Here is a 17,457-nt window from a genome sequence, read left to right as displayed (position 1 = left end):
ACCTCACTGTGTTGCTGCAGCTTCTCATGGTTCGTCTGAGAGGCCATGTCACTTATTACAAGAAGACAGCCGTTTCTTTAAAACCGATGTCTCAACTTATAAAACAATCAGGAATCGAACTTTACAGAACTGAAGATAAGTTATGTTTTGCTTGAAGTGGAAGTTAAATTGAGAAGGCAGGGCGTTCGAAAATAACCACAACCAGACGGGTGCATGCATTTTGCTATTTCTCGTTGATGAAGACCAGTTACGAGATTGCGGCAATAGTCAGCAACAGACTAAACTGGAAATACGAGATGTTTCTGCCCGGTTTAGAACCGGGGACCTTTCGCGTGTTAGGCGAATGTGATAACCACTACACTACAGAAACAGCTGGCAATCAACGGACGTGTACAATGTGCAACCTCACTGTGTTGCTGCAGATTCGCATGGTGAGGCTGAGAGGCTAGGCCACTTATTACAAGTCGACTGCTGTTTCTTTCAAAAACAGATGTTTCAACATATAAAACCACGAGATGTAGAAATTAGATCGAACTTAACATGATCTGCGTTAACTTCACAGGGACGTGACCCATCTAATCTACAGAGCCAAAGTGGAGAATTGAACTGACTGGAGAGCTGCATCTTAACGCTGACCTTCCGGACCTCGGCCTCCTGAAATGTTCCAAAGAAGCTCAACAAACACTCGAGGAACAGCAGCGCATCTTTCCACTGGGCTCAATACAGCTTTCACACTCATAGTGTGTGCAACCGTCTCACACTGTAAATGCTGCCCCCATTCTGTGTGTACTACCATCGCAGATTTGGGTTTGAATCTTGTTTCCACTTCGTCTTTGTATCCGGGCGGTAGTTGCTGAGAGCTGGCACAGACACAGCGGCTGGAATGGCCTCATACTGTGGTGTAATTATTCTCTCATTCGATGCTCACCTCACTCTGTGGCCAGGGAACCCTAGGCCTTTTCTCATTTAATCTCTCCTGACTTGCACCCTGTCAGAGCGCTTTCCTGTTATTCTGTTTGCTCCCACCGGGATTTGACTTGGTTAAATCGTCCGACATTTCTAACCCGTCCCGGTTTTAATGAAAAGTGATGGTGAAAGACGAGCTGTGTTGTCCTGTCGACAAATGCCGCCTGACTCGCTGAGTTGTTCCAGTATCTTCCGCAGATGTCGGATCAACTTTCGATACGAGAATTGAAGACGTTCTGCTCACTTTGCTCTGCATCAAGAATCAGCTGTCCCACCCAGTGAGTTAAAGCGCACGCCAAAAGTTCGAATTTCGAGCCAGCCAGGAGTCGAACCTGGAATCTCCTGATTCGTAGTCAGACGCGTTATCCATTGCGCCACTGGCCCAGCCGGGTGAATGCATTTTGCTATTCCTTGTTGAGCCTCTGTGGCGAATTCGGCGGGATTCATTCACATTGGGTTTCCTTTGAGAAGCTGAGCTTACACAGCAGGGAACCAATACGTTCCCGAGACAATCAAGACATTTTCTAAAAGCTTGTCTATGTGTGGATATTCACTTACTTCTATTGACTTATTCCAGTAGATTCAGGCAGCTCTCTGTATGTTTCATTTTATTCAGTTCAACAACATCAGACTGTGTAACCTCTCTTCCCCCTCCACCATCTGCTTCTTCCCCCTCCACCATCTGTATCCATCATCTTATTTTAATTCCTTGCATTGATATGTTTTACCCTCAGCATTGCCCCCCTCCCCCAGCCCATACCATCCTACTTGAGCAATCTGATCCCTGTCGCCAATTGTTCGCTGACACACTGCTTACTTTCTGCGATTAACACATTCTGATCTCTTGAGGCGCCACTATCAGCACCTTGATTAGCCTCATTTACATTCCCTTTTTCTTTCTGTCCGAGACATTTTCGTCATTTTCCACCTATTGCTGACCACTCTATCGAGGCCCAATAGGGCACGCCAACCCCGCCCCATCCACATTAGTCTGAATCTGACCCCATTTCCAGTTCTCCAGCTTTGACAAAGAGTCACCCACGCCCGGAACGACCGCTGCCATCTCGCTCCACAGAGGCTGTCAGTCCTGCTGAGATTGTCCAGTATGTTCTGTTTTTGTTTCAGAATGAAGCATCCGCAGTAAGTTGCATTTGTCGTTCATTTAGACATGTTTGAGATGGTGAATAAGTATGTTTATCTGCATTTGTAAATGCATGAAATTCTGTTGTGGATGAACTAGCTCCGAATATCCAAAATAAGAAGGTCCTTTTCTTCTCATTGCCTGTCGAAAATTCAGTGCTTGTGACTTAATGTGGAATTTATTTTAGTGGCTCATGAGAGACTAATCCTCATAATCCTCGAACATACGAGATGGGGAACACAAGTACTTTGTGCAAACATTCCTCACACAACATGAGAAGCACTTGATGTTTCTACCCGGTATGGCCCCGGGGACCTTTCGCATGTTAGGGGAATGTGCTAACCACTACACTACAGAAACCGCTGGCGGTGCAGTAATCAATGGACTTGTGCCATGTTCAACCTCACTGTGTTGCTGCAGATTCTCATGGTTCGTCTGAGAGGCCATGTCACTTATTACAAGAAGACAGCCGTTTCTTTAAAACCGATGTCTCAACTTATAAAACAATCAGGAATCGAACTTTACAGACCTGAAGATAAGTTATGCTTGAAGTGGAAGTTAAATTGAGAAGGCAGGGCTTTCGAAAATAACCACAACCAGACGGGTGCATGCATTTTGCTATTCCTCGCTGATGAAGACCAGTTACGAGATTGCGGCAATAGTCAGCAACAGACTAAACTGGAAGTACGAGATGTTTCTGCTCGGTTTCGAACTTTTCGCGTGTTAGGCGAATGTGATAACCACTACACTACAGAAACAGCTGGCAATCAACGGACGTGTACAATGTGCAACCTCACTGTGTTGCTGCAGATTCGCATGGTGAGGCTGAGAGGCTAGGCCACTTATTACAAGACGACTGCTGTTTCTTTCAAAAACAGATGTTTCAACATATAAAACCACGAGATGTAGAAATTAGATCGAACTTAACATGATCTGCGTTAACTTCACAGGGACGTGACCCAACTAATCCACAGAGCCAAAGTGGAGAATTGAACTGACTGGAGAGCTGCATCTTAACGCTGACCTCCCGGACCTCGGCCTCCTGAAATGTTCCAAAGAAGCTCAACAAACACTCGAGGAACAGCAGCGCATCTTTCCACTGGGCTCAATACAGCTTTCACACTCATAGTGTGTGCAACCGTCTCACACTGTAAATGCTGCCCCCATTCTGTGTGTACTACCATCGCAGATTTGGGTTTGAATCTTGTTTCCACTTCGTCTTTGTATCCGGGCGGTAGTTGCTGAGAGCTGGCACAGACACAGCGGCTGGAATGACCTCATACTGTGGTGTAATTATTCTCTCATTCGATGCTCACCTCACTCTGTGGCCAGGGAACCCTAGGCCTTTTCTCATTTAATCTCTCCTGACTTGCACCCTGTCAGAGCGCTTTCCTGTTATTCTGCTTGCTCCCACCGGGATTTGACTTGGTTAAAACGTCCGACATTTCTAACCCGTCCCGGTTTTAATGAAAAGTGATGGTGAAAGACGAGCTGTGTTGTCCTGTCGACAAATGCCGCCTGACTCGCTGAGTTGTTCCAGTATCTTCCGCAGATGTCGGATCAACTTTCGATACGAGAATTGAAGACGTTCTGCTCACTTTGCTCTGCATCAAGAATCAGCTGTCCCACCCAGTGAGTTAAAGCGCACGCCAAAAGTTCGAATTCCGAGCCAGCCAGGAGTCGAACTTAGAATCTCCTGATTCGTAGTCAGACGCGTTATCCATTGCGCCACTGGCCCAGCCGGGTGCATGCATTTTGCTATTCCTTGTTGAGCCTCTGTGGCGCATTCGGCGGGATTCATTCACATTGGGTTTCCTTTGAGAAGCTGAGCTCACACAGCAGGGAACCAATACGTTCCCGAGACAATCAAGACATTTTCTAAAAGCTTGTCTATGTGTGGATATTCACTTACTTCTATTGACTTATTCCAGTAGATTCAGGCAGCTCTCTGTATGTTTCATTTTATTCAGTTCAACAACATCAGACTGTGTAACCTCTCTTCCCCCTCCACCATCTGCTTCTTCCCCCTCCACCATCTGTATCCATCATCTTATTTTAATTCCTTGCATTGATATGTTTTACCCTCAGCATTGCCCCCCCCCCCCCCCAGCCCATACCATCCTACTTGAGCAATCTGATCCCTGTCGCCAATTGTTCGCTGACACACTGCTTACTTTCTGCGATTAACACATTCTGATCTCTTGAGGCGCCACTATCAGCACCTTGATTAGCCTCATTTACATTCCCTTTTTCTTTCTGTCCGAGACATTTTCGTCATTTTCCACCTATTGCTGACCACTCTATCGAGGCCCAATAGGGCACGCCAACCCCGCCCCATCCACATTAGTCTGAATCTGACCCCATTTCCAGTTCTCCAGCTTTGACAAAGAGTCACCCAGGCCCGGAACGACCGCTGCCATCTCGCTCCACAGAGGCTGTCAGTCCTGCTGAGATTGTCCAGTATGTTCTGTTTTTGTTTCAGAATGAAGCATCCGCAGTAAGTTGCATTTGTCGTTCATTTAGACATGTTTGAGATGGTGAATAAGTATGTTTATCTGCATTTGTAAATGCATGAAATTCTGTTGTGGATGAACTAGCTCCGAATATCCAAAATAGGAAGGTCCTTTTCTTCTCATTGCCTGTCGAAAATTCAGTGCTTGTTACTTAATGTGGAATTTATTTCAGTGGCTCATGAGAGACTAAACCTCATAATCCTCGAACATACGAGATGGGGAAACAAAAGTACTTTGTGCAAACATTCCTCACACAACATGAGAAGCACTTGATGTTTCTACCCGGTATGGCCCCGGGGACCTTTCGCATGTTAGGGGAATGTGCTAACCACTACACTACAGAAACCGCTGGCGGTGCAGTAATCAATGGACTTGTGCAATGTTCAACCTCACTGTGTTGCTGCAGCTTCTCATGGTTCGTCTGAGAGGCCATGTCACTTATTACAAGAAGACAGCCGTTTCTTTAAAACCGATGTCTCAACTTATAAAACAATCAGGAATCGAACTTTACAGAACTGAAGATAAGTTATGTTTTGCTTGAAGTGGAAGTTAAATTGAGAAGGCAGGGCTTTCGAAAATAACCACAACCAGACGGGTGCATGCATTTTGCTATTTCTCGTTGATGAAGACCAGTTACGAGATTGCGGCAATAGTCAGCAACAGACTAAACTGGAAATACGAGATGTTTCTGCCCGGTTTAGAACCGGGGACCTTTCGCGTGTTAGGCGAATGTGATAACCACTACACTACAGAAACAGCTGGCAATCAACGGACGTGTACAATGTGCAACCTCACTGTGTTGCTGCAGATTCGCATGGTGAGGCTGAGAGGCTAGGCCACTTATTACAAGTCGACTGCTGTTTCTTTCAAAAACAGATGTTTCAACATATAAAACCACGAGATGTAGAAATTAGATCGAACTTAACATGATCTGCGTTAACTTCACAGGGACGTGACCCATCTAATCTACAGAGCCAAAGTGGAGAATTGAACTGACTGGAGAGCTGCATCTTAACGCTGACCTTCCGGACCTCGGCCTCCTGAAATGTTCCAAAGAAGCTCAACAAACACTCGAGGAACAGCAGCGCATCTTTCCACTGGGCTCAATACAGCTTTCACACTCATAGTGTGTGCAACCGTCTCACACTGTAAATGCTGCCCCCATTCTGTGTGTACTACCATCGCAGATTTGGGTTTGAATCTTGTTTCCACTTCGTCTTTGTATCCGGGCGGTAGTTGCTGAGAGCTGGCACAGACACAGCGGCTGGAATGGCCTCATACTGTGGTGTAATTATTCTCTCATTCGATGCTCACCTCACTCTGTGGCCAGGGAACCCTAGGCCTTTTCTCATTTAATCTCTCCTGACTTGCACCCTGTCAGAGCGCTTTCCTGTTATTCTGTTTGCTCCCACCGGGATTTGACTTGGTTAAAACGTCCGACATTTCTAACCCGTCCCGGTTTTAATGAAAAGTGATGGTGAAAGACGAGCTGTGTTGTCCTGTCGACAAATGCCGCCTGACTCGCTGAGTTGTTCCAGTATCTTCCGCAGATGTCGGATCAACTTTCGATACGAGAATTGAAGACGTTCTGCTCACTTTGCTCTGCATCAAGAATCAGCTGTCCCACCCAGTGAGTTAAAGCGCACGCCAAAAGTTCGAATTTCGAGCCAGCCAGGAGTCGAACCTGGAATCTCCTGATTCGTAGTCAGACGCGTTATCCATTGCGCCACTGGCCCAGCCGGGTGAATGCCTTTTGCTATTCCTTGTTGAGCCTCTGTGGCGCATTCGGCGGGATTCATTCACATTGGGTTTCCTTTGAGAAGCTGAGCTCACACAGCAGGGAACCAATACGTTCCCGAGACAATCAAGACATTTTCTAAAAGCTTGTCTATGTGTGGATATTCACTTACTTCTATTGACTTATTCCAGTAGATTCAGGCAGCTCTCTGTATGTTTCATTTTATTCAGTTCAACAACATCAGACTGTGTAACCTCTCTTCCCCCTCCACCATCTGCTTCTTCCCCCTCCACCATCTGTATCCATCATCTTATTTTAATTCCTTGCATTGATATGTTTTACCCTCAGCATTGCCCCCCTCCCCCAGCCCATACCATCCTACTTGAGCAATCTGATCCCTGTCGCCAATTGTTCGCTGACACACTGCTTACTTTCTGCGATTAACACATTCTGATCTCTTGAGGCGCCACTATCAGCACCTTGATTAGCCTCATTTACATTCCCTTTTTCTTTCTGTCCGAGACATTTTCGTCATTTTCCACCTATTGCTGACCACTCTATCGAGGCCCAATAGGGCACGCCAACCCCGCCCCATCCACATTAGTCTGAATCTGACCCCATTTCCAGTTCTCCAGCTTTGACAAAGAGTCACCCAGGCCCGGAACGACCGCTGCCATCTCGCTCCACAGAGGCTGTCAGTCCTGCTGAGATTGTCCAGTATGTTCTGTTTTTGTTTCAGAATGAAGCATCCGCAGTAAGTTGCATTTGTCGTTCATTTAGACATGTTTGAGATGGTGAATAAGTATGTTTATCTGCATTTGTAAATGCATGAAATTCTGTTGTGGATGAACTAGCTCCGAATATCCAAAATAGGAAGGTCCTTTTCTTCTCATTGCCTGTCGAAAATTCAGTGCTTGTGACTTAATGTGGAATTTATTTTAGTGGCTCATGAGAGTCTAAACCTCATAATCCTCGAACATACGAGATGGGGGAACAAAAGTACTTTGTGCAAACATTCCTCACACAACATGAGAAGCACTTGATGTTTCTACCTGGTATGGCCCCGGGGACCTTTCGCATGTTAGGGGAATGTGCTAACCACTACACTACAGAAACCGCTGGCGGTGCAGTAATCATTGGACTTGTGCAATGTTCAACCTCACTGTGTTGCTGCAGCTTCTCATGGTTCGTCTGAGAGGCCATGTCACTTATTACAAGAAGACAGCCGTTTCTTTAAAACCGATGTCTCAACTTATAAAACAATCAGGAATCGAACTTTACAGACCTGAAGATAAGTTATGTTTTGCTTGAAGTGGAAGTTAAATTGAGAATGCAGGGCTTTCGTAAATAACCACAACCAGACGGGTGCATGCATTTTGCTATTCCTCGTTGATGAAGACCAGTTACGAGATTGCGGCAATAGTCAGCAACAGACTAAACTGGAAGTTCGAGATGTTTCTGCCCGGTTTCGAACCGGGGACCTTTCGCGTGTAAGGCGAATGTGATAACCACTACACTACAGAAACAGCTGGCAATCAACGGACGTGTACAATGTGCAACCTCACTGTGTTGCTGCAGATTCGCATGGTGAGGCTGAGAGGCCAGGCCACTTATTACAAGACGACTGCTGTTTCTTTCAAAAACAGATGTTTCAACATATAAAACCACAAGATGTAGAAATTAGATCGAACTTAGCATGATCCGCGTTAACTTCACAGGGACGTGACGCATCTAATCCACAGAGCCAAAGTGGAGAATTGAACTGACTGGAGAGCTGCATCTTAACGCTGACCTCCCGGACCTCGGCCTCCTCAAATGTTCCAAAGAAGCTCAACAAACACTCGAGGAACAGCAGCGCATCTTTCCACTGGGCTCAATACAGCTTTCACACTCATAGTGTGTGCAACAGTCTGACACTGTAAATGCTGCCACCAGTCTGTGTGTACTTCCATCGCAGATTTGGGTTTGAATCTTGTTTCCACTTCTTCTTTGTATCCGGGCGGTAGTTGTTGAGAGCTGGCACAGACACAGCGGCTAGAATGGCCTCATACTGTGGTGTAATTATTCTCTCATTCGATGCTCACCTCACTCTGTGGACAGGGAACCCTAGGCCTTTTCTCATTTAATCTCTCCTGACTTGCACCCTGTCAGAGCGCTTTCCTGTTGTTCTGTTTGCTCCCACCAGGATTTGACTTGGTTAAAACGTCCGACATTTCTAACCCGCCTCGGTTTTAATGAAAGGTGATGGTGAAAGACGTGCTTTGTTGTCCTGTCGACAAATGCCGCCTGACTCGCTGAGTTGTTCCAGTATCTTCCGCAGATGTCGGATCAACTTTCGATACGAGAATTGAAGACGTTCTGCTCACTTTGCTCTGCATCAAGAATCAGCTGTCCCACCCAGTGAGTTAAAGCGCACGCCAAAAGTTCGAATTCCGAGCCAGCCAGGAGTCGAACCTAGAATCTCCTGATTCGTAGTCAGACGCGTTATCCATTGCGTCACTGGCCCAGCCGGGTGCATGCATTTTGCTATTCCTTGTTGAGCCTCTGTGGCGCATTCGGCGGGATTCATTCACATTGGGTTTCCTTTGAGAAGCTGAGCTCACACAGCAGGGAACCAATACGTTCCCGAGACAATCAAGACATTTTCTAAAAGCTTGTCTATGTGTGGATATTCACTTACTTCTATTGACTTATTCCAGTAGATTCAGGCAGCTCTCTGTATGTTTCATTTTATTCAGTTCAACAACATCAGACTGTGTAACCTCTCTTCCCCCTCCACCATCTGCTTCTTCCCCCTCCACCATCTGTATCCATCATCTTATTTTAATTCCTTGCATTGATATGTTTTACCCTCAGCATTGCCCCCCTCCCCCAGCCCATACCATCCTACTTGAGCAATCTGATCCCTGTCGCCAATTGTTCGCTGACACACTGCTTACTTTCTGCGATTAACACATTCTGATCTCTTGAGGCGCCACTATCAGCACCTTGATTAGCCTCATTTACATTCCCTTTTTCTTTCTGTCCGAGACATTTTCGTCATTTTCCACCTATTGCTGACCACTCTATCGAGGCCCAATAGGGCACGCCAACCCCGCCCCATCCACATTAGTCTGAATCTGACCCCATTTCCAGTTCTCCAGCTTTGACAAAGAGTCACCCAGACCCGGACCGACCGCTGCCATCTCGCTCCACAGAGGCTGTCAGTCCTGCTGAGATTGTCCAGTATGTTCTGTTTTTGTTTCAGAATGAAGCATCCGCAGTAAGTTGCATTTGTCGTTCATTTAGACATGTTTGAGATGGTGAATAAGTATGTTTATCTGCATTTGTAAATGCATGAAATTCTGTTGTGGATGAACTAGCTCCGAATATCCAAAATAGGAAGGTCCTTTTCTTCTCATTGCCTGTCGAAAATTCAGTGCTTGTTACTTAATGTGGAATTTATTTCAGTGGCTCATGAGAGACTAAACCTCATAATCCTCGAACATACGAGATGGGGAAACAAAAGTACTTTGTGCAAACATTCCTCACACAACATGAGAAGCACTTGATGTTTCTACCCGGTATGGCCCCGGGGACCTTTCGCATGTTAGGGGAATGTGCTAACCACTACACTACAGAAACCGCTGGCGGTGCAGTAATCAATGGACTTGTGCAATGTTCAACCTCACTGTGTTGCTGCAGCTTCTCATGGTTCGTCTGAGAGGCCATGTCACTTATTACAAGAAGACAGCCGTTTCTTTAAAACCGATGTCTCAACTTAAAAAACAATCAGGAATCGAACTTTACAGAACTGAAGATAAGTTATGTTTTGCTTGAAGTGGAAGTTAAATTGAGAAGGCAGGGCTTTCGAAAATAACCACAACCAGACGGGTGCATGCATTTTGCTATTTCTCGTTGATGAAGACCAGTTACGAGATTGCGGCAATAGTCAGCAACAGACTAAACTGGAAATACGAGATGTTTCTGCCCGGTTTCGAACCGGGGACCTTTCGCGTGTTAGGCGAATGTGATAACCACTACACTACAGAAACAGCTGGCAATCAACGGACGTGTACAATGTGCAACCTCACTGTGTTGCTGCAGATTCGCATGGTGAGGCTGAGAGGCTAGGCCACTTATTACAAGTCGACTGCTGTTTCTTTCAAAAACAGATGTTTCAACATATAAAACCACGAGATGTAGAAATTAGATCGAACTTAACATGATCTGCGTTAACTTCACAGGGACGTGACCCATCTAATCTACAGAGCCAAAGTGGAGAATTGAACTGACTGGAGAGCTGCATCTTAACGCTGACCTTCCGGACCTCGGCCTCCTGAAATGTTCCAAAGAAGCTCAACAAACACTCGAGGAACAGCAGCGCATCTTTCCACTGGGCTCAATACAGCTTTCACACTCATAGTGTGTGCAACCGTCTCACACTGTAAATGCTGCCCCCATTCTGTGTGTACTACCATCGCAGATTTGGGTTTGAATCTTGTTTCCACTTCGTCTTTGTATCCGGGCGGTAGTTGCTGAGAGCTGGCACAGACACAGCGGCTGGAATGGCCTCATACTGTGGTGTAATTATTCTCTCATTCGATGCTCACCTCACTCTGTGGCCAGGGAACCCTAGGCCTTTTCTCATTTAATCTCTCCTGACTTGCACCCTGTCAGAGCGCTTTCCTGTTATTCTGTTTGCTCCCACCGGGATTTGACTTGGTTAAAACGTCCGACATTTCTAACCCGTCCCGGTTTTAATGAAAAGTGATGGTGAAAGACGAGCTGTGTTGTCCTGTCGACAAATGCCGCCTGACTCGCTGAGTTGTTCCAGTATCTTCCGCAGATGTCGGATCAACTTTCGATACGAGAATTGAAGACGTTCTGCTCACTTTGCTCTGCATCAAGAATCAGCTGTCCCACCCAGTGAGTTAAAGCGCACGCCAAAAGTTCGAATTTCGAGCCAGCCAGGAGTCGAACCTGGAATCTCCTGATTCGTAGTCAGACGCGTTATCCATTGCGCCACTGGCCCAGCCGGGTGAATGTCTTTTGCTATTCCTTGTTGAGCCTCTGTGGCGCATTCGGCGGGATTCATTCACATTGGGTTTCCTTTGAGAAGCTGAGCTCACACAGCAGGGAACCAATACGTTCCCGAGACAATCAAGACATTTTCTAAAAGCTTGTCTATGTGTGGATATTCACTTACTTCTATTGACTTATTCCAGTAGATTCAGGCAGCTCTCTGTATGTTTCATTTTATTCAGTTCAACAACATCAGACTGTGTAACCTCTCTTCCCCCTCCACCATCTGCTTCTTCCCCCTCCACCATCTGTATCCATCATCTTATTTTAATTCCTTGCATTGATATGTTTTACCCTCAGCATTGCCCCCCTCCCCCAGCCCATACCATCCTACTTGAGCAATCTGATCCCTGTCGCCAATTGTTCGCTGACACACTGCTTACTTTCTGCGATTAACACATTCTGTTCTCTTGAGGCGCCACTATCAGCACCTTGATTAGCCTCATTTACATTCCCTTTTTCTTTCTGTCCGAGACATTTTCGTCATTTTCCACCTATTGCTGACCACTCTATCGAGGCCCAATAGGGCACGCCAACCCCGCCCCATCCACATTAGTCTGAATCTGACCCCATTTCCAGTTCTCCAGCTTTGACAAAGAGTCACCCAGGCCCGGAACGACCGCTGCCATCTCGCTCCACAGAGGCTGTCAGTCCTGCTGAGATTGTCCAGTATGTTCTGTTTTTGTTTCAGAATGAAGCATCCGCAGTAAGTTGCATTTGTCGTTCATTTAGACATGTTTGAGATGGTGAATAAGTATGTTTATCTGCATTTGTAAATGCATGAAATTCTGTTGTGGATGAACTAGCTCCGAATATCCAAAATAGGAAGGTCCTTTTCTTCTCATTGCCTGTCGAAAATTCAGTGCTTGTGACTTAATGTGGAATTTATTTTAGTGGCTCATGAGAGTCTAAACCTCATAATCCTCGAACATACGAGATGGGGGAACAAAAGTACTTTGTGCAAACATTCCTCACACAACATGAGAAGCACTTGATGTTTCTACCTGGTATGGCCCCGGGGACCTTTCGCATGTTAGGGGAATGTGCTAACCACTACACTACAGAAACCGCTGGCGGTGCAGTAATCATTGGACTTGTGCAATGTTCAACCTCACTGTGTTGCTGCAGCTTCTCATGGTTCGTCTGAGAGGCCATGTCACTTATTACAAGAAGACAGCCGTTTCTTTAAAACCGATGTCTCAACTTATAAAACAATCAGGAATCGAACTTTACAGACCTGAAGATAAGTTATGTTTTGCTTGAAGTGGAAGTTAAATTGAGAATGCAGGGCTTTCGTAAATAACCACAACCAGACGGGTGCATGCATTTTGCTATTCCTCGTTGATGAAGACCAGTTACGAGATTGCGGCAATAGTCAGCAACAGACTAAACTGGAAGTTCGAGATGTTTCTGCCCGGTTTCGAACCGGGGACCTTTCGCGTGTAAGGCGAATGTGATAACCACTACACTACAGAAACAGCTGGCAATCAACGGACGTGTACAATGTGCAACCTCACTGTGTTGCTGCAGATTCGCATGGTGAGGCTGAGAGGCCAGGCCACTTATTACAAGACGACTGCTGTTTCTTTCAAAAACAGATGTTTCAACATATAAAACCACAAGATGTAGAAATTAGATCGAACTTAGCATGATCCGCGTTAACTTCACAGGGACGTGACGCATCTAATCCACAGAGCCAAAGTGGAGAATTGAACTGACTGGAGAGCTGCATCTTAACGCTGACCTCCCGGACCTCGGCCTCCTCAAATGTTCCAAAGAAGCTCAACAAACACTCGAGGAACAGCAGCGCATCTTTCCACTGGGCTCAATACAGCTTTCACACTCATAGTGTGTGCAACAGTCTGACACTGTAAATGCTGCCACCAGTCTGTGTGTACTTCCATCGCAGATTTGGGTTTGAATCTTGTTTCCACTTCTTCTTTGTATCCGGGCGGTAGTTGTTGAGAGCTGGCACAGACACAGCGGCTAGAATGGCCTCATACTGTGGTGTAATTATTCTCTCATTCGATGCTCACCTCACTCTGTGGACAGGGAACCCTAGGCCTTTTCTCATTTAATCTCTCCTGACTTGCACCCTGTCAGAGCGCTTTCCTGTTGTTCTGTTTGCTCCCACCAGGATTTGACTTGGTTAAAACGTCCGACATTTCTAACCCGCCTCGGTTTTAATGAAAGGTGATGGTGAAAGACGTGCTTTGTTGTCCTGTCGACAAATGCCGCCTGACTCGCTGAGTTGTTCCAGTATCTTCCGCAGATGTCGGATCAACTTTCGATACGAGAATTGAAGACGTTCTGCTCACTTTGCTCTGCATCAAGAATCAGCTGTCCCACCCAGTGAGTTAAAGCGCACGCCAAAAGTTCGAATTCCGAGCCAGCCAGGAGTCGAACCTAGAATCTCCTGATTCGTAGTCAGACGCGTTATCCATTGCGTCACTGGCCCAGCCGGGTGCATGCATTTTGCTATTCCTTGTTGAGCCTCTGTGGCGCATTCGGCGGGATTCATTCACATTGGGTTTCCTTTGAGAAGCTGAGCTCACACAGCAGGGAACCAATACGTTCCCGAGACAATCAAGACATTTTCTAAAAGCTTGTCTATGTGTGGATATTCACTTACTTCTATTGACTTATTCCAGTAGATTCAGGCAGCTCTCTGTATGTTTCATTTTATTCAGTTCAACAACATCAGACTGTGTAACCTCTCTTCCCCCTCCACCATCTGCTTCTTCCCCCTCCACCATCTGTATCCATCATCTTATTTTAATTCCTTGCATTGATATGTTTTACCCTCAGCATTGCCCCCCTCCCCCAGCCCATACCATCCTACTTGAGCAATCTGATCCCTGTCGCCAATTGTTCGCTGACACACTGCTTACTTTCTGCGATTAACACATTCTGATCTCTTGAGGCGCCACTATCAGCACCTTGATTAGCCTCATTTACATTCCCTTTTTCTTTCTGTCCGAGACATTTTCGTCATTTTCCACCTATTGCTGACCACTCTATCGAGGCCCAATAGGGCACGCCAACCCCGCCCCATCCACATTAGTCTGAATCTGACCCCATTTCCAGTTCTCCAGCTTTGACAAAGAGTCACCCAGACCCGGACCGACCGCTGCCATCTCGCTCCACAGAGGCTGTCAGTCCTGCTGAGATTGTCCAGTATGTTCTGTTTTTGTTTCAGAATGAAGCATCCGCAGTAAGTTGCATTTGTCGTTCATTTAGACATGTTTGAGATGGTGAATAAGTATGTTTATCTGCATTTGTAAATGCATGAAATTCTGTTGTGGATGAACTAGCTCCGAATATCCAAAATAAGAAGGTCCTTTTCTTCTCATTGCCTGTCGAAAATTCAGTGCTTGTGACTTAATGTGGAATTTATTTTAGTGGCTCATGAGAGACTAATCCTCATAATCCTCGAACATACGAGATGGGGAAGACAAGTACTTTGTGCAAACATTCCTCACACAACATGAGAAGCACTTGATGTTTCTACCCGGTATGGCCCCGGGGACCTTTCGCATGTTAGGGGAATGTGCTAACCACTACACTACAGAAACCGCTGGCGGTGCAGTAATCAATGGACTTGTGCAATGTTCAACCTCACTGTGTTGCTGCAGATTCTCATGGTTCGTCTGAGAGGCCATGTCACTTATTACAAGAAGACAGCCGTTTCTTTAAAACCGATGTCTCAACTTATAAAACAATCAGGAATCGAACTTTACAGACCTGAAGATAAGTTATGCTTGAAGTGGAAGTTAAATTGAGAAGGCAGGGCTTTCGAAAATAACCACAACCAGACGGATGCATACATTTTGCTATTCCTCGTTGATGAAGACCAGTTACGAGATTGCGGCAATAGTCAGCAACAGACTAAACTGGAAGTACGAGATGTTTCTGCTCGGTTTCGAACTTTTCGCGTGTTAGGCGAATGTGATAACCACTACACTACAGAAACAGCTGGCAATCAACGGACGTGTACAATGTGCAACCTCACTGTGTTGCTGCAGATTCGCATGGTGAGGCTGAGAGGCTAGGCCACTTATTACAAGACGACTGCTGTTTCTTTCAAAAACAGATGTTTCAACATATAAAACCACGAGATGTAGAAATTAGATCGAACTTAACATGATCTGCGTTAACTTCACAGGGACGTGACCCATCTAATCCACAGAGCCAAAGTGGAGAATTGAACTGACTGGAGAGCTGCATCTTAACGCTGACCTCCCGGACCTCGGCCTCCTGAAATGTTCCAAAGAAGCTCAACAAACACTCGAGGAACAGCAGCGCATCTTTCCACTGGGCTCAATACAGCTTTCACACTCATAGTGTGTGCAACAGTCTCACACTGTAAATGCTGCCCCCACTCTGTGTGTACTTCCATCGCAGATTTGGGTTTGAATCTTGTTTCCACTTGTTCTTTGTATCCGGGCGGTAGTTGTTGAGAGCTGGCACAGACACAGCGGCTGGAATGGCCTCATACTGTGGTGTAATTATTCTCTCATTCGATTCTCACCTCACTCTGTGGCCAGGGAACCCTAGGCCTTTTCTCATTTAATCTCTCCTGGCTTGCACCCTGTCAGAGCGCTTTCCTGTTGTTCTGTTTGCCCCCACCAGGATTTGACTTGGTTAAAACGTCCGACATTTCTAACCCGCCCCGGTTTTAATGAAAGGTGATGGTGAAAGACGTGCTTTGTTGTCCTGTCGACAAATGCCGCCTGACTCGCTGAGTTGTTCCAGTATCTTCCGCAGATGTCGGATCAACTTTCGATACGAGAATTGAAGACGTTCTGCTCACTTTGCTCTGCATCAAGAATCAGCTGTCCCACCCAGTGAGTTAAAGCGCACGCCAAAAGTTCGAATTCCGAGCCAGCCAGGATCAGAACCTAGAATCTCCTGATTCGTAGTCAGACGCGTTATCCATTGCGCCACTGGCCCAGCCGGGTGAATGCATTTTGCTATTCCTTGTTGAGCCTCTGTGGCGCATTCGGCGGGATTCATTCACATTGGGTTTCCTTTGAGAAGCTGAGCTCACACAGCAGGGAACCAATACGTTCCCGAGACAATCAAGACATTTTCTAAAAGCTTGTCTATGTGTGGATATTCACTTACTTCTATTGACTTATTCCAGTAGATTCAGGCAGCTCTCTGTATGTTTCATTTTATTCAGTTCAACAACATCAGACTGTGTAACCTCTCTTCCCCCTCCACCATCTGCTTCTTCCCCCTCCACCATCTGTATCCATCATCTTATTTTAATTCCTTGCATTGATATGTTTTACCCTCAGCATTGCCCCCCTCCCCCAGCCCATACCATCCTACTTGAGCAATCTGATCCCTGTCGCCAATTGTTCGCTGACACACTGCTTACTTTCTGCGATTAACACATTCTGATCTCTTGAGGCGCCACTATCAGCACCTTGATTAGCCTCATTTACATTCCCTTTTTCTTTCTGTCCGAGACATTTTCGTCATTTTCCACCTATTGCTGACCACTCTATCGAGGCCCAATAGGGCACGCCAACCCCGCCCCATCCACATTAGTCTGAATCTGACCCCATTTCCAGTTCTCCAGCTTTGACAAAGAGTCACCCAGACCCGGACCGACCGCTGCCATCTCGCTCCACAGAGGCTGTCAGTCCTGCTGAGATTGTCCAGTATGTTCTGTTTTTGTTTCAGAATGAAGCATCCGCAGTAAGTTGCATTTGTCGTTCATTTAGACATGTTTGAGATGGTGAATAAGTATGTTTATCTGCATTTGTAAATGCATGAAATTCTGTTGTGGATGAACTAGCTCCGAATATCCAAAATAAGAAGGTCCTTTTCTTCTCATTGCCTGTCGAAAATTCAGTGCTTGTGACTTAATGTGGAATTTATTTTAGTGGCTCATGAGAGACTAATCCTCATAATCCTCGAACATACGAGATGGGGAAGACAAGTACTTTGTGCAAACATTCCTCACACAACATGAGAAGCACTTGATGTTTCTACCCGGTATGGCCCCGGGGACCTTTCGCATG

The 17,457-nt window shown here is 46.0% G+C and overlaps 9 non-coding genes across 9 annotated transcripts; all 9 read right to left on the bottom strand.

Annotated features, from left to right (window-relative positions):
- Positions 1 to 297: 297 nt before the first annotated feature.
- Positions 298 to 370, bottom strand: trnav-aac (transfer RNA valine (anticodon AAC)). The gene has a single exon. It is a non-coding gene; the product is annotated as a tRNA-Val (tRNA).
- A 907-nt stretch (positions 371 to 1,277) lies between these two features.
- trnar-acg (transfer RNA arginine (anticodon ACG)) lies at positions 1,278 to 1,350 on the bottom strand. The gene has a single exon. It is a non-coding gene; the product is annotated as a tRNA-Arg (tRNA).
- A 2,422-nt stretch (positions 1,351 to 3,772) lies between these two features.
- Positions 3,773 to 3,845, bottom strand: trnar-acg (transfer RNA arginine (anticodon ACG)). Its single transcript has one exon. It is a non-coding gene; the product is annotated as a tRNA-Arg (tRNA).
- Positions 3,846 to 5,303: 1,458 nt separating this feature from the next.
- trnav-aac (transfer RNA valine (anticodon AAC)) lies at positions 5,304 to 5,376 on the bottom strand. The gene has a single exon. It is a non-coding gene; the product is annotated as a tRNA-Val (tRNA).
- Positions 5,377 to 6,283: 907 nt separating this feature from the next.
- Positions 6,284 to 6,356, bottom strand: trnar-acg (transfer RNA arginine (anticodon ACG)). Its single transcript has one exon. It is a non-coding gene; the product is annotated as a tRNA-Arg (tRNA).
- Positions 6,357 to 7,811: 1,455 nt separating this feature from the next.
- Positions 7,812 to 7,884, bottom strand: trnav-uac (transfer RNA valine (anticodon UAC)). Its single transcript has one exon. It is a non-coding gene; the product is annotated as a tRNA-Val (tRNA).
- A 2,435-nt stretch (positions 7,885 to 10,319) lies between these two features.
- trnav-aac (transfer RNA valine (anticodon AAC)) lies at positions 10,320 to 10,392 on the bottom strand. The gene has a single exon. It is a non-coding gene; the product is annotated as a tRNA-Val (tRNA).
- Positions 10,393 to 11,299: 907 nt separating this feature from the next.
- trnar-acg (transfer RNA arginine (anticodon ACG)) lies at positions 11,300 to 11,372 on the bottom strand. The gene has a single exon. It is a non-coding gene; the product is annotated as a tRNA-Arg (tRNA).
- A 1,455-nt stretch (positions 11,373 to 12,827) lies between these two features.
- On the bottom strand, positions 12,828 to 12,900 carry trnav-uac (transfer RNA valine (anticodon UAC)). The gene has a single exon. It is a non-coding gene; the product is annotated as a tRNA-Val (tRNA).
- Between the last annotated feature and the right edge of the window lie 4,557 nt (positions 12,901 to 17,457).

The sequence above is a fragment of the Scyliorhinus torazame genome, chromosome 5 (assembly GCF_047496885.1).
Source record: "Scyliorhinus torazame isolate Kashiwa2021f chromosome 5, sScyTor2.1, whole genome shotgun sequence".
Taxonomy (NCBI): domain Eukaryota; kingdom Metazoa; phylum Chordata; class Chondrichthyes; order Carcharhiniformes; family Scyliorhinidae; genus Scyliorhinus; species Scyliorhinus torazame.
This window is presented reverse-complemented; position numbering and strand designations above follow the sequence as displayed.